Source organism: Labrus bergylta, chromosome 23 (genome assembly GCF_963930695.1).
Source record: "Labrus bergylta chromosome 23, fLabBer1.1, whole genome shotgun sequence".
In the NCBI taxonomy this organism is placed as follows: domain Eukaryota; kingdom Metazoa; phylum Chordata; class Actinopteri; order Labriformes; family Labridae; genus Labrus; species Labrus bergylta.
In genome coordinates this window covers 6,470,709-6,485,186 of record NC_089217.1, presented here as the reverse complement: position 1 = coordinate 6,485,186, position 14,478 = coordinate 6,470,709, and the positions used below count along the sequence as shown (strand labels likewise).

Sequence of the window (14,478 nt, the reverse complement as noted above, 5' to 3'; positions counted from 1 at the left end):
CGAGGACAGACAGGAAGCCAACATCTCTCTCTCTCTCTCTCTCTCTCTCTCTCTCTCTCTCTCTCTTCCTCTCCGAGACTCTCTCTGTGGCACAAAATGATCTGCCACTCCGAACAAGAGTACGCGCTACAGGGCGGCCGCTGGTGTCAATTTATCAGCACTGGGCTCGTCCAGAATATTGTCTCTCCTTCTGGCAGGAAGCAAATCAAACAAACAAGAGGAGAAATAGAGAGCAAGAAGGGGAGAAAGGGAAAAAAAGAGAACAAAGAGAATAACATCTTCAATCAGGTCAAAAGATACACTGAACTATGGTGTAAAGAAAAAAAACTAGAGAACCATCACTTGTGAAATCTCAGCTTCAGAGTTCGGTGATGTCCTTTCTCTGTCTCTAACTTCACTCCCTCTACCCGCTGCATTCATCTCTGAGCAACCTTTTCAACTTGTCGTGACTCCTCCTCCCGACTCTGATTATCTGATTCACCTCCAATTTCTCTCTCGCTCTCCCTTGCTCCTCCCTCTAAAGCGCCATTCTTCAAAGTGGTTCCCTCTCTCCTCAGCAATTTGCCTTTATCACCTCTCACCTTCCAGCTGTTTCCTCCTCACTGCACAACACAGGATTTATATACATATCCCTATACGTTTAATCATCTGTGACTAGCGATATACTGCATTTGTAAGCATTTTGGTTTGAAAACAATCTTTAAAAAAGTATCTCATGGGATTTTATTGTCTTCTTTTTCATTTGGCTCTCGTTCCTCCTCCCTTCTCCTTGATATGCAGCCGTCTCGCCTGGCTGCGTTTGTGCCTGTGGCCTTGCAGACAACTAGCTGTGCCCATTACCTTAAGCACGTCTGGCTGGTGTGAGCCAGATTAGGGGAGGAATGAATAAGGCTTCTTGACTGTAAGCGCCCGGCCACCTACCTATAAATCACCTGCTTAGTCCCCACAGCCAACACCCCCCCCTCCGCGTGTCAAAAGTCTCTGACCCAATCAGAATTTCCCTGTTCGTTGCTCCCTCTCGCCCCTCTCGCCCCTCCCTTCCTCCTACCCACCTTACCTCCATTTTTCCCCTCCCTCCCCACGTCTCTGTCTGCTCCTTTTCTTATCTTTGGTACACTCTGCTAGCTCTATATTTTTCCATCACTGTCTCTGTCTGTCTCTAGCACTCTTTCGAGTTGTCTTTATCTAACAGTTATCTTCCTCTTGCTCTTTCTCTCATGGAGTCGTGCACTTTAACTGGCTGTCATTGGTGTTATTCCTTGTCTCTCTCCCACTCTACCTCCTACATTCTGGTCCTCCTGCTGCTTCCAGTCGAGCGTGTAAAACACACAAAAAAAGAAGGCAGTCTGGGAGGTAGAATCAGATGTATTTTGGGTGTGAGCAAGAGCACCTGAATTGGTCCTAAATTTAAGGAGAAGTATGCAGCCCTGTTTGCAAACCATGACATTCTGGAAAAAAATGGAAAAAAAATAAGCATTGTTTTTTGAATGGCAATTCATTCTCTGTTTATTCCACAGTGCCTGTTACAATTGAGAAACATGTGATGAGTCTGAAAGGCTTCAGGACTAAATACCTTGGTTCTAAATGGCGGTGTTTGATGAGATTAGATTAACTCTAATGAGCCCTGTGGGGAGAATGTCCTTACAGCAGAAAAGAATAGATACGGCGTAAAAATAAATAAGCACAGAGCTAATAGAGGGCATAAAATATCTGGCTGACAACTGTAACCAATGGAGAGCATTGTCAAGTACCAGCAGTAAAAAAGGGTTGACAATAAACTACAGAATAAATAAAAATAAAAAGCATCATAATTACCACAATACTTACAACAATGACAATTTGCCTGATTTTGTATTTGCAACTCTATCATGTACTTATTAGGACTATTAACTCTCTTGCCAAGTTTTCAGTCAAATTGACAGCGAGTTAGTGAGTAAATCACAAACATTTGTGAAACATTTACTTTTCTCTTTTGAGATAAACTTGGATGAAAACTAGGGATGCTCTTGGCGACCGATTTCCCTTTCGACTAAAAACTAATTTAAATTCAGACTAGTTGACTGATCAAGAGTAAAAAAAACACTTAAAAAACAGTCAGAATCGAGCTAAACTTATTTAACACAGATTAACATTGATAGCACTGCTAGCCTTAGACCACATTTAGACGCACAACACCTTTACCGACATTGTGGGCCTTCATTGAATAATCATAATAATAATATTTAGACAAGTAATTTTGGTATCGACATGCGAAGATGACAACTTTATTTGTTTAGTCGTCATATTGAGCACGCCCCTAACAGAAACAGAGCTGTTGACAGTTTCAGTGGCAGAAAGTAACAACACTATTTAACTCTGCATATTGAGTTGTAGCGTGTCTGGACTAAGACCTTGTTAGGAGCCTGTCTTCTTCTTTCCTGCAAGTATCAAATGTCAGTGCATCTTGAAGCACAACAGGAATGTGAACTCATCCAACAGGCCAGAGTTCAGTGGTTCAGATCTGACTGTCGGCCGCTGTGATGAGAATCCGCAGAGTGATTTGTAGTCTGAGTCAGGGCCTTAGTTCCATTTCCAAATGGAATACTTGCTGCAGTTCATCCGCACACTCAGAGAACCCCAGAGTTTTGTAATGAGGCGATAATGGAAAAGGAACCGTGTGAATCTTCCTCTCTTTTAACTTCCCCCATCTGCTCACACACGCGCGCACACATGGACATACACACACACACATGCACACACACACACACACACACACGCGCACACTCACGCACAAAGAACCAAACCAGATGCATGTGCGGGCGCATACACCCCTTTTCAAAATGTAATTTGCCAAAGTTAGAAAGTACTTTTTCATCTCAGCAACACAGGGGTGCTGGACTTAGTGCATGCTGGCAGAGAAAGGAAAATGACAGAGTAGATGACGGCTAGGAGGGAAGTCAAAGATGGATGGATGGGTTGGTGGTGAAGGGAGATATAAATGGAAAGGCAGACAGAAGGAGAAAGAAAGACCCATCATCCAGAGCCGCTACAGCCCACACATTGACAGCACAGTTTGTGTGTGTTATTTGTGTTTGGGTGCATGTTTGTGCTTCTACATACTCCATCTGCGTGCTTCATCACTATCATCGAGGTGGCCACAGCTAATTGCAATATGTCAGACATAACGGATGTTTAGGTAACGCCTTATTTAAAGAGGTCTGACATCTGCATAACTAGAGTGAATGGACACTGCCACTGCCTTGGGAGCAATGGAGATGTGCTGTAATTATGTCTAGGGCTTAGTGATGAGGCGCTATTGGTCTTCCTACACGCCTTTTTTAATTAGATACATCGCCCCCTGCTGATGCAGATGACGGTTATTTGCATGCTATTCAGGTCAGAATCATAACAGATCGTTGGTTGTTGTGTTTCTAAATTTACATAGGAAGAGCGCAACATTTCTTATTGAGTTTGGATGTACATTAAACTAGAAACATTTCAAGATTTATATTACTTTATGGCGGAAAAGTGGTACCACATTCCAATGATAAAAAGTCCTGTGAAGGTCTTTGGAAATGACTCATTAAACTTACTGATAGAATATTCATTATGTCTTTTTTTCCTCATGATGAGGTCAAAATAACAACTGAAAAATTGTCCTGTTAGGTTAAGTGAAATAACTTCATATTGGAAAGAAAGTAGCCATAAGCAATGTATTCCAAAGGCTTGATAAAATCACAAAGATGTTAAGGTTTTTATACCAGTTGAAAAATAGTTTCATCTTTGATCAATCTAATGAATATTTTTTAAATGATCCTTCTTGTAAAATGCCAGAACAGAGACAAAAATTGTGGGGTACAAGGACATGTTATCAAATTTGAAAGTATGCCGATCAAGGACATTCAGGTAGCAGTCACAAACAGAGCAACGCCACACATCCTGATGCTTGGGAAACTGGATGTGTTGGATATTTAGAATTATCACATGAACGATTTGATTAATGACTGGAGCAATTTATTTGTAATCAAAAATTTCCAATTAACTTACTATCAATCCACAACTCGATTAGCCTGTTTGAAAACTCTGCACGTGCACAGGTGCATTAGTTTTGTCTGTGACAGGAACACAGATGTAAGGAACAGATGTTTTCCGAACCTACAACCCAAACTCTACATGTGATGTATATTTCTTCAGACAAGAAAATCAAGATGGAGAAGTGTGGAGATAAAATGTTATGGTCTCGATCAAGCATTCCCCACACGGATATCTCCTTCATCCCTCTGAGTGGAATGAAGCTAAACTCGCCCAATCACGATGATGTGGACTTAATGAGATGCTTTAAATTCGTCTGCCAATCACACCCCCTTAAGACCCTGAATCCCCCCCGCCTGAAGGACTCTACCTGCGCACATCTGGGGGCAGCTCCATCAAAAGTTGATGGTGGATGGGTCTGCGGTGGCTCATTGGTATGAGTATAGGGGTCTGTTCAGCGGCATTAAGCCCCAGCAAGTTCATTAAGCAGCATGAGAGGGGAAGGATGAACAGTGGTGCAGATAGACTGCCTTGATCAATGTAGATGAATGTTCTGCACTGCTGCATGAGAGGCTCAAAGGAGAGGGTCTGCAGTGAATTAATATATGTGTATTAAGGGCCGTATTGAAGAACATGTATGTGTCGAGAAGGAGCTAGGGCTCAAAAGAAGGAGTCAAGAATGTACTAGGGTGTGGAGTCAGAAGAGACTCCACAAACACAAATATACAAACAGAGGAAATATGAATCTATGAAAACCCATCCAAAGTAAAAGTGCTGCACTTCTGATGATGGCTAGCAAATTGCTGTCGAGGTGTTGGCCCAGTACTGTTCTCATATCTGATGAGCAAAGTTCCACAAACAGCCCGAAACACAATAGAGATGGCAAACTGCAGACACAAGCCAACGCCTCTTCATCATCCAGACGACAGTGACAGGCTGTGTGATGATGTATGGAGAAGAACTTCACTCGTTTTAGTAGAAAGTAAGAGACAGAAAGAAAAAGAGAGGAGAGAAAAACACCTGTTCTGTGTGTGTGTGTGTGTGTGTGTGTGTGTGTGTGTGTGTGTGTGTGTGTGTGTGTCAGTCTGTCTGTCTTTCAGTCTGGCAGCCTGCCTGCCTGCCTGTCTGTGTCCCAAGGCGCTATCGTCTCGCTATATCAGAACATCTTGGAAAATGAAGGAGGGGGGAGGCTGCTGGGAGAAAAGAAAGATATCTAAAAGAGTCTGTTGTTTCAGAGAAAGAGCTGCTCCGCCAAATTGAAATACGTACACAAAAAACAGCAGAGAGGGAGAGTGTGTGTTTTCAGAGAGAGGAAGTGAAGGAGGCCTCTCCCGTCGTATATGTATTTGATTTTTGCTGGAAATTGCAAAGACAGATGCTTGAATATCACTTATATTCATCCCGGTGATGGCTGGCCTGGCAGGCGAGCAGGCAAGCTGGCACTTGTTGCTGGCCGAGCACAGAGTCCCCATCCTTATCGTTATGTTTCATTCCACTGTGTCGGCTCACTCCAATGACAATCTGTTCTGTTTCTGTTGTTATTGTATTTGCTTTCTTAGTTGACACTTTGTTTTTTTGTTTGTCTGTTAGCGGTCTTTCTCTCCCCCCTCCAGGAGGTTAAATGTGCTTATGAAAGCAGTATTGGGACGTTGAGATTAATATATGTGTAGCCGCCTGAGTCGACCAGTTGTCTTTGCGAGAGTAATTGAGCGATTCTGCAAGGACAAAGACAAAATGACAGTGTGTGTGAGTGAAAACATCTTCAGAGGGATTGATGGATAACAATGCATATGAATAATGAAACACTAAGGATAGTCCAGACTCCAGTTCAATTAAATAACTGTGTCCTTCTTAGTTTTAAGGAAAGACATGCTGAGCAGCTTTGTTAAGAAGCAAGCGCACAACTGTGAGTAAAACTTACCAAAAAAACAAAAGTAACTAAAAGATGCTCAAAATATGTATAGTTTAACAAAAACAGACTCTGCAGGATAGAGATAGGAAATGATGTGCAGTATGGACTTGCAGAATGTTTGAAGTCTGTCCCACAAGGCTTCAATTCTGTATTATGCCTATGAATGAGTTTAATTTAGCAGAGAATTAATTAATGCATATTGGATTTTCAAATCAATAAACAATGGGGGGGGTTATTAGTGAGCATACTGATAATACGTCTTGGTGAGACATTTGCAAGTCCAGTAACAGCAGACTGAGCATTTGACTGCAGGGGAGAAAGAACAAACAAAAACATCTGCTATTATTCAATTCCCTGTTGTGGCATATCTTGACCTGATGAAAGAGAAATGAATAAATCATGCTCCATTAAATGCCATTAGGCCTGTTAGCAAAATCTAATTCTGCTAAAGTTCAGCACCGGTTTTACAAATTGAATGTAATTGCGCAGAATGCAAATGGGCTGAGCTGTTGTTTGTGTGAATATGAGAAGAAGAGTGTAGGAAAAGAAGAGAGAGAGGAGAGTAAACAAATAGTGTGAGTGAAGAGAAAGCTTTAAGCGCCGGCATAATGGGTTACACTTGCTCCTCACAGTTTTCATTCAGAAGTCAGAGGGACTACAACGCCAGGGAATAGTCGATTGTCAGGGCTTTAAAACTGATGGTTTCATTTCCAGGAAAAAGAGAGGAGAGATGGGGGAAATGTAATTACCCAGCAAGGGCTGCGTGGGCGTTTTACTGTTTGATAATTATCCCTTAAAGGCACGCTAAACTTTTCCTTAGCTATCTGCTTTAAACTCCACAGAGATGCAGCAGTGGGAGAGAGGTCACCCGGCTGCAGGAGGAAGAGACAGATGAGATAAATGTGAAGGAGAGAAAGGATCAGATAAGTGCAGACCTGTTAGGCATCTGCGATTACAATGGCTGGAGAGAGGTACAATAGGAAATAAAACGATACATCAAACAGCAGAACATCTTGGAGGATGAGGTATTGCCTTGCTAAGTCACAAAAATGTATTGCTTTGTTGTGGGTTCCATAAAAGTAAATGTTGGTTTTTGTGGAAATTGCCTGTTTTATTTGGTAAAGAGGCATTGAAGCATGCAACATTTCTGGAAATGGATGAGTGGGACATTTGATAGTCCACTTATCATCTCCACGGCTCTTTTTACCCTGCCATCTGTCTCTTTCATAGATGTACAACTGCACATGCACACACATGCATGCCATTCACAGATACTGTATTTCCACACCCAAAAACATGAAATCACTCACATGCACACTCTCTAGCACAAAATAGTTTGAAAAGCCATACTTTGTGGGAAAGCTGAGGATAAAAAAATATATATGACAAAAGGACAAACATTTAAATTGGAATGAATATATATATGAAAACATTTCCCAATATATCTGAATATATTTCAGCTAAAACTCAAATCCAATGACTGTGTGCAAACTTCAATAATTTTTTCTTTGCCTCAAAGAAATGTCACATTAACCTGAAGCAACTGATTCATGTCAAACCAAAGCTTTTCATCACATTGGAGCTATAAGCCCCGCAAAATCACCAAAATGAGAATGACTTGATTTGTTACAGATTGCATCCTGAGATCTTAGCGCTCATTTACCTCTGGGGTGCAGTTCAAGTCTTGTGTAAACCTCCATTGCCTCCCTTGTTCAGAGTCATCAGCTTAACTTCTTTATCAGCCGCATTAATCTTGGTGATACACTCTTTCTAATTAATGGAGGATTGCCCGGTGCTGTTAATATGTGTGGAGGCGGGAGAGGAGGACTCCCTGAACTCAAGCACACAAATGCATGAACCCAAAGGCTAAGAAGTAGAAACATGTGCATTCAAACTGTACACAAAACTACACACATAATTAATTTGACCATTCTTTAAATCCTTTGAAACAGAATGACAGGAGACCCAGTTTAGATTTAGTGATGACTCAACGATCTAAAAGGTCTGATATGTAAAATATACTGAATTAAACGATAAAATGACCTCACTATATCATCAGACATTAAGGAAATATGCTATGTTAAAGGGCTGGCTTCTCTGTCAACAACGCAGCAACAGTGCAGAATGGTTTGTTTTGATTTTGACCAGAGAAGTCATATGTGTATGTGCTATTGTCACCCTTTGTGTGGTCCTTGAATCACTTTCTGGATCCTGTTCTATTACACAAGAGAGCCAATTAAAGTCCCTCAGTTTGACACCCGTCTCGTCAGGACCAGCATGCTCATACATGTTAATTGTGGTCTTTAATGGTCAGTTTCAATGGTCTCAGCCAACTCATTACAGCAAAAACATGCAACTAACAACCATGGGGCTTATTTGGAAACATTTAAAAGCCACCCACTCCAGTGTCAGAGCCTCACACTCACATTTTTTTTTCTCCTTCTTACACAGAGTTCTTGCCAGGAGTAATTGACCCTATAAGGAATGACCTTCAAGTAAGAGTTTTACTTTAATAAAATGCTGCGTTTAGGTCATCTGGGAGGACTCTTATATGAGGCTTGATTAGTCACAGCAAGAGATTATAGGTGTTTGTCAGCATTCTCTAAAAAGTATTTCTGCATATGATCTGTAACATGGCCACATTTTGGACATCTCAGTAAGAAAAGAACAGATGAGTACAATCAAGCTGTGCTGATAGCTCTGCCCCATGTTGGCAGAAAACACATGCAACATCAGCAAAACACTACAAGAGAACCGAAGGGCACTGGGGAGAAAATATGTTGGAGAAGCAAACAAACAATGACAGAGTTTGATAAAAGGAAGAACAAATAAAAGCAACATCTGCGGAAGTTGGCAGGAAGACAAGTGATAAAAAGGAGGCGAGTTTGAGAAATGAGCGATGAGGTCAAAGGAGCGGACCAAAAAAAGGCTGCAAATGGATGTTAATCTCGAGTTCAGAGCCGAAGATAAAGATTTGAAGCAGGGAGGTTTTAAACCGGAAGTTCAAATGAAATCTAATTTAGAAAAAAAAAGGGTAAATTTGAGTCAGTCTCAGACAAATTCAGAACAAAAAAAGTACAATTTGGAGTGCAAAAGCTTGTTGTCTTGCATATTGTATGAGCTACAAAAAAGGCTTGATTGTCTTTGTTTGGTGTGGATATTTGAGAAGAGTGTTGAAGAGTGTGTTCACAGTCACTGAACAAAAAATGTGCAAATCGCAACTTGCTTTCTGCACTAAATGTAAGGTTATATCCCTGATGACTTGAGAAAAAAAAATGAAAAAGTTGCAGGGTAATAAGGCAGAAGTAATCAATTTGAGGAGGGTTCAACAATGACAGAAAAACCAACAAAGGCACAGAAAGCATCCAGATTTCTGAATCCAATGTTGAAGCCCTTTGATAAGACTAGTTCTCTTCCTGCCTGCATTGCACTCAAGCTGTAAACAACTCCAGCGCACATTGGAGGTGACAATCTGACAAAGCCAGAAGGACAACATCATCAGTGTAACAACTGAGATGCCACTTAAATGTCATCCAACTGGACACTATCCAGACCTCTGACACATTTTGATATCCTGCACATAAACGTTGTAAACATAAAAGGTGATATTGGGTACATCCTTGATGGAGTGAAGTGTCCACGTTTGACGTGACTTCATTACATGGCCCACACAGTTTCAGTTTCAGTGAAAGGCAAGAAAAAGCAGTCCAAGGTACAAAACTCATGTTTGATCTCTCATCCAAGGATGATAGGATGAAAGTTTGGTAAAAGAATCAGATTTTTCCACTTTTACTTCTAATGTTTGGGAAAAACAACATGATTTGAAGAATATATTGAATGGTAAACTCATCTTTAAATTGATTTGGACAGGATAACTGATGGAACATGTGCAAAATTATGGCAAGAAAGTAGTAAAAAAAAACAGTAAGTTTTAAGTAGGACAGTAATATGTGGAATCAGAGAGAAAGTCCTGGAGCACTGAGGGGAAGGTCAGAGAAATGCAGGCAGATGTTAGAAGTTGTCCCAGAAGCATTCTCCTTGCTGCAGTGTGTAAATCTCTAACACCAAGTAGAAAGAGAAAGAGAGAGAGAGAAAGAGAGAGAGAGAGAGAGAGAGAGAGCACAAAACAGACAGACGCAGACAGGATATGCTCTGACGAAGGCAGAAGGGCTCAGCTATCAATGAAACGCACACATTTATGTTAATGTGGCTTGCAGTTGTAAACACATTTGCATACATGTTTATAATATGCGGACGCAAAAGATGGCTTATTCACACACAAACACAAACGAAAAAGAGCATCTCTTTTGCATTAAGTTATTTGCTGTCATCGCTGAACTTGCTATACGTCTGGCCAAGTCAGGGGACAGGGCAAGACATTTGTTGCTGTATCCTTTCACTGGGCTGCTTATTATTTCAGAATGTGTTTCACCACCCATCAGACTGCACTGAAACCTACACACACACACACACACACACACACACACACACACACACACACACACACACACACACACACACACACACACACACACACACACACACACACACACACACACACACACACACACACACACACACACACACACACACACACACACACACACACACACACACACACACACACACACACACACAAACACCTATGTCAGTCCACTCAAGGACACTCCATGTGTCAGCTCTGATTAAGCCTGCACTCAGCCAGTAGAATAGAGTCCCTGGGAGGGGGAAAAGAAGCAACTTGTGTCCAGTAATAAATCGCTGCAGGCAGCGGCTCTCTTCAGAGCCGCGGCCCAGCCGACCCCCAACAGATGCCGGGTGGTTTGGCCTGCCAGTTCCGTCCCGGCCTGTGGGCCAGCACCATCATGAGCGATGGCGGTGGTCCAAAGCAGGGGTCTGCCGCCACAGGCGCAGGTGTAGACATCGTTAACATCCAATAAGAAAAGAGCGGAGCCCTGCGGGTGGGGCAAAGTGATATTGATGGGGGCTCGTCTGCAGCTGCCCGGTTGAGTGAGCAAATATGAGGATAAATATGGCTTTTTGCATAGTGTTCAGCTTTCATTAATATTAACCAACAGCTTCAATGGGGCACAAGAGGGTCCCTTAACAGCGGTTGCTACAGGTTGACAACTGCCGTCTGTTGGTGGTTTTATTTGTGGCTGTTGTTGACTATTTTACTACTCTCCTTGTCCTCTTTCAATTGACATAGCCATATAATCCAAACATGATCCAGTATATGCTTCCCCTGCCAAGTCAGCAAAGTCAATTAGGTTTGTTGTTTGGAAGTTGGAAGATTATGTGACCATTTGCCAAGCTGGAGACATGATCAGCTGCAAATTAATCCTGTGAGGATTCATATTGCGTTGGCACACACTTTTTCCCTCCTCATTGTGCTGGAAGTGCCAGGAAATTGATAGTCGTGTGAAAAAACAAGACCATCTGAGACAAAACAGCAAAGGATAAACAAGGTTGGATATGAACGAAATGATTTGGTGGTAGGCCAGCTATCCACTCGTGAATTAGCTCCTCTAAGCGTCTAACCTTGTCCAATATCAACCCAATTCTCCAAATGCAGTCTATTGCTCCTGTTTAAATAATCCTCGTGTCAACTGTTCCAGTCCGACACAAAGCCTCCCAATGGGTGCTGCCCAGTTCTCCAACAGGGCCAAACCTCCTTATTGTAGTCGCTTGCAGGCCACTGACAGACAAGCTGTGTGTCTCATAGGTTAAAGCTTCAATTTCTGCAGTTTCCTAGAAGTCTTTTGAGTACTAAGAAATCCTATTCAGGGGTTTCAGGCTCTTAGGTCAGTAATGACATGTTCTGAGGCAGAACACCCCCTGATGCGCAGTGTCTGAGGGAGATCAAGGCACAAGTCAGGCAAGCAGAAGTGGTAATATTCTCCTCACAGCAGAACATTCCCTTCCCTGCAGATTGTCCTGAATCACCATGATGATCCACACTGGCTGTGTGTCTGTGCTTCAACAGGAGCCTCCTGTGTTGCTCAGGTCTCTCTCCCATGAGTTGTTCAAGTCCATTGAGGGGATTTCCCGTAATCTGCTGTGTTGGAAGATAGCATTGTCACAGCTGCTGACTTCAGTTCAGTGGGGTGAGTTATTTAGGTGCCCTGTTGGTCTGTTCGCTTGTCTGCTCCTTTTAGGACCAAAGCCGGAGAGGGGATATGCTTCAGCTAAACCCCTTGTTGGTACACTTTTATAAGAACATTCCGTTTCCTTTTCTTTCTTGTGTGTCACAATCTTGGAGTTGTTCCCTCTCTTTTTCAAACAGCTTGGCCAGGGTTCAGAATTGTAGTTAATCTGCCCTTGTAAAGTGCAAAGTCACCTTGCACTGTAGGAAAAAAATAACACAATTTACCTGCATTTTTTTTGGCTCAGGGTGTTGAAGCTCAATGTTATTTTAAATCATCCCTCATTTATGCTACATGGAGGGGGGTCGGGATTGTTCGTGCTTTTGTGTGCCCTACCATGACGCATGCACAATCTCTTTTAGACGCTCACAGCAGGTGTTTGTTTTGGTTATCAGGGCTCAGAGCTACAACAAAACAATCCCAGTCATTTTATGCATCTGTGCGTCTGCAGGCTTGCATCATCCTGGTGTCATTGAACTACAGTCCAACAACAGAAGCAGTGTAGAGTCAGGCTACATGATGCTACACCCACCTGGGGATCTGCTGGTAGGATGCTGTCGCTGAAGGACAAATTCACCACTGCAAAGTCCATTCTATCAACATGTCACGATACCACCCTTTGACTTGTCACAAGTTTCATGGATAATGGCATTATTCTGGATGTTTGTGGTGAGGCTAGTCCTTGTATCTGACTAGGATATTTGAGCCTGAAAAAAAACTAATTTAGTGTAATTTAAAGGGAAAAAAAATACAAATGTATTGATTTATAAAATCTTGGTTTAAAAATGTGGCAACAATTTATAACAATACAAAATATGATCAGGTCCGATCATGGTGAGTCAAGGTAACTGATATCGCAAAATAATTAATATACCTTTACTACACTGACTAATGATGTGTCAGTATGCGTCAGGTGACTATGCAACACATATATACTCTATCTAACTGTAGGTGCTGTTATCCTCCTCATTGTGTCACTTTATTTTTCTTGTCATTAGGATGAATGCACAAACAGACTCGGCTGCCATCTTTGCTCTCACTGCAGATGCTTTCATGACTCCCCCGCCGGTGAATGGCAGCATGCTAAGCGTAGGTGCGTATGGCGGTAACTTGTTAAATTAGCTACAAGGTTCCAACCCAGACCTCATCAGCCATCCATGATCACCTCGTGTCCTCACTTCACCGTGCACATTGATGCTACATGAATCAGGTCGCGGCTTTCTTTGTCAGCTTGCTATATTGAATGCACTAATAAGCAAGTATTAGCAGCCATATCTCAGCTCTATAACCTGTACATATTGAGATAAAAGCCCAGAGAACAGTGTGTAACACATCAAGTGTTCTGAAAAGTATTGATTAGTTTGTGAGGGAAACATGATTTAAGAATGCATCACGCACAGTCACATGAATTTACTAGATTTGAGAGGGGCATGTGTTGACAATGGCCTCAATCTCCATGTATACAAGTGATGAATGTCACTGATTTGTATGCTGGTTCATGTAACATATGCATTAATTATTTTTGAGGAGCTAATCTGGGATGTTTTTTTTTTCTCCCCATGATATAAGACATGCAGAAGTGTCACAAATGTGATTTATGTGTGATTAATCAATATTCAGTTTTTCTGGCAAGCAGCCACTGCACACATCAGTGTATGTTGAACCTGATTGCCCTCTGTAGGACTTATTCAAGATGTTTACAGTCTGGAGTCCGCTCAAGTGTTATGGAGACATTTCGCTGATGGATTAAACATTGCCTCTTCATAGAATGAAAATGTTTACATCTTCCATATCTGCACTAACACATGAGTATGTCCTTCATACATCCTGCTAAATGTGTCTCATTCTGCAGCAGCAGTGTATAGATGTTTCTGGAGGGTGAGATAAATCACTGGATGAAATTTCATGTGCATCTGCATTTTTTTGTGAGTTTGGAGGTGGTGAAGCTGGCAGGCACACGCTGAGAAGGATGAGTAATGACGCCAAATTGAGAGGCTGAGAAGTAAACACACTGGGCTGTTGTTACGATTGGACATTTTACCCTGGGGCTGTCGTCACAGCAACCCTAAAATTTATTATGGTCTGCCTGTACCTCCTACTGAAAGAACAAAGTAATTCTAAACCACAGGGCCACCGAAACTGCTCTCTGCATTCCTTAACTCGATTTTCCTTTCCTCGCAATCTTTGTCTCTCATTTGTTTCTCCCTCCTGTCCGTGCAGGTATGGACTAAGTGGTTGCTGTCAATTGAAATAGATTGTTATGTGCTGCACACAGAACCCCGGGACACCACAGCCCAGACAAAGGCCAGCAGAGATGAACACACAGTCTCATCTTTACTAGTCGGCCTTAATGCGAATGATGTATGTGCTTAACACTACACTGTGAAAGCCTAAAAACAGAGTCCAGCC

At 42.1% G+C, this 14,478-nt stretch overlaps 1 long non-coding RNA gene across 1 annotated transcript in view; it reads right to left on the bottom strand.

The window, feature by feature from the left end:
• The window catches only part of LOC136177624 (uncharacterized), a 169,196-nt gene that overhangs the window by 82,245 nt on the left and 72,473 nt on the right, over positions 1-14,478 (bottom strand). The gene's annotated exons all lie outside the window — the stretch shown is intronic.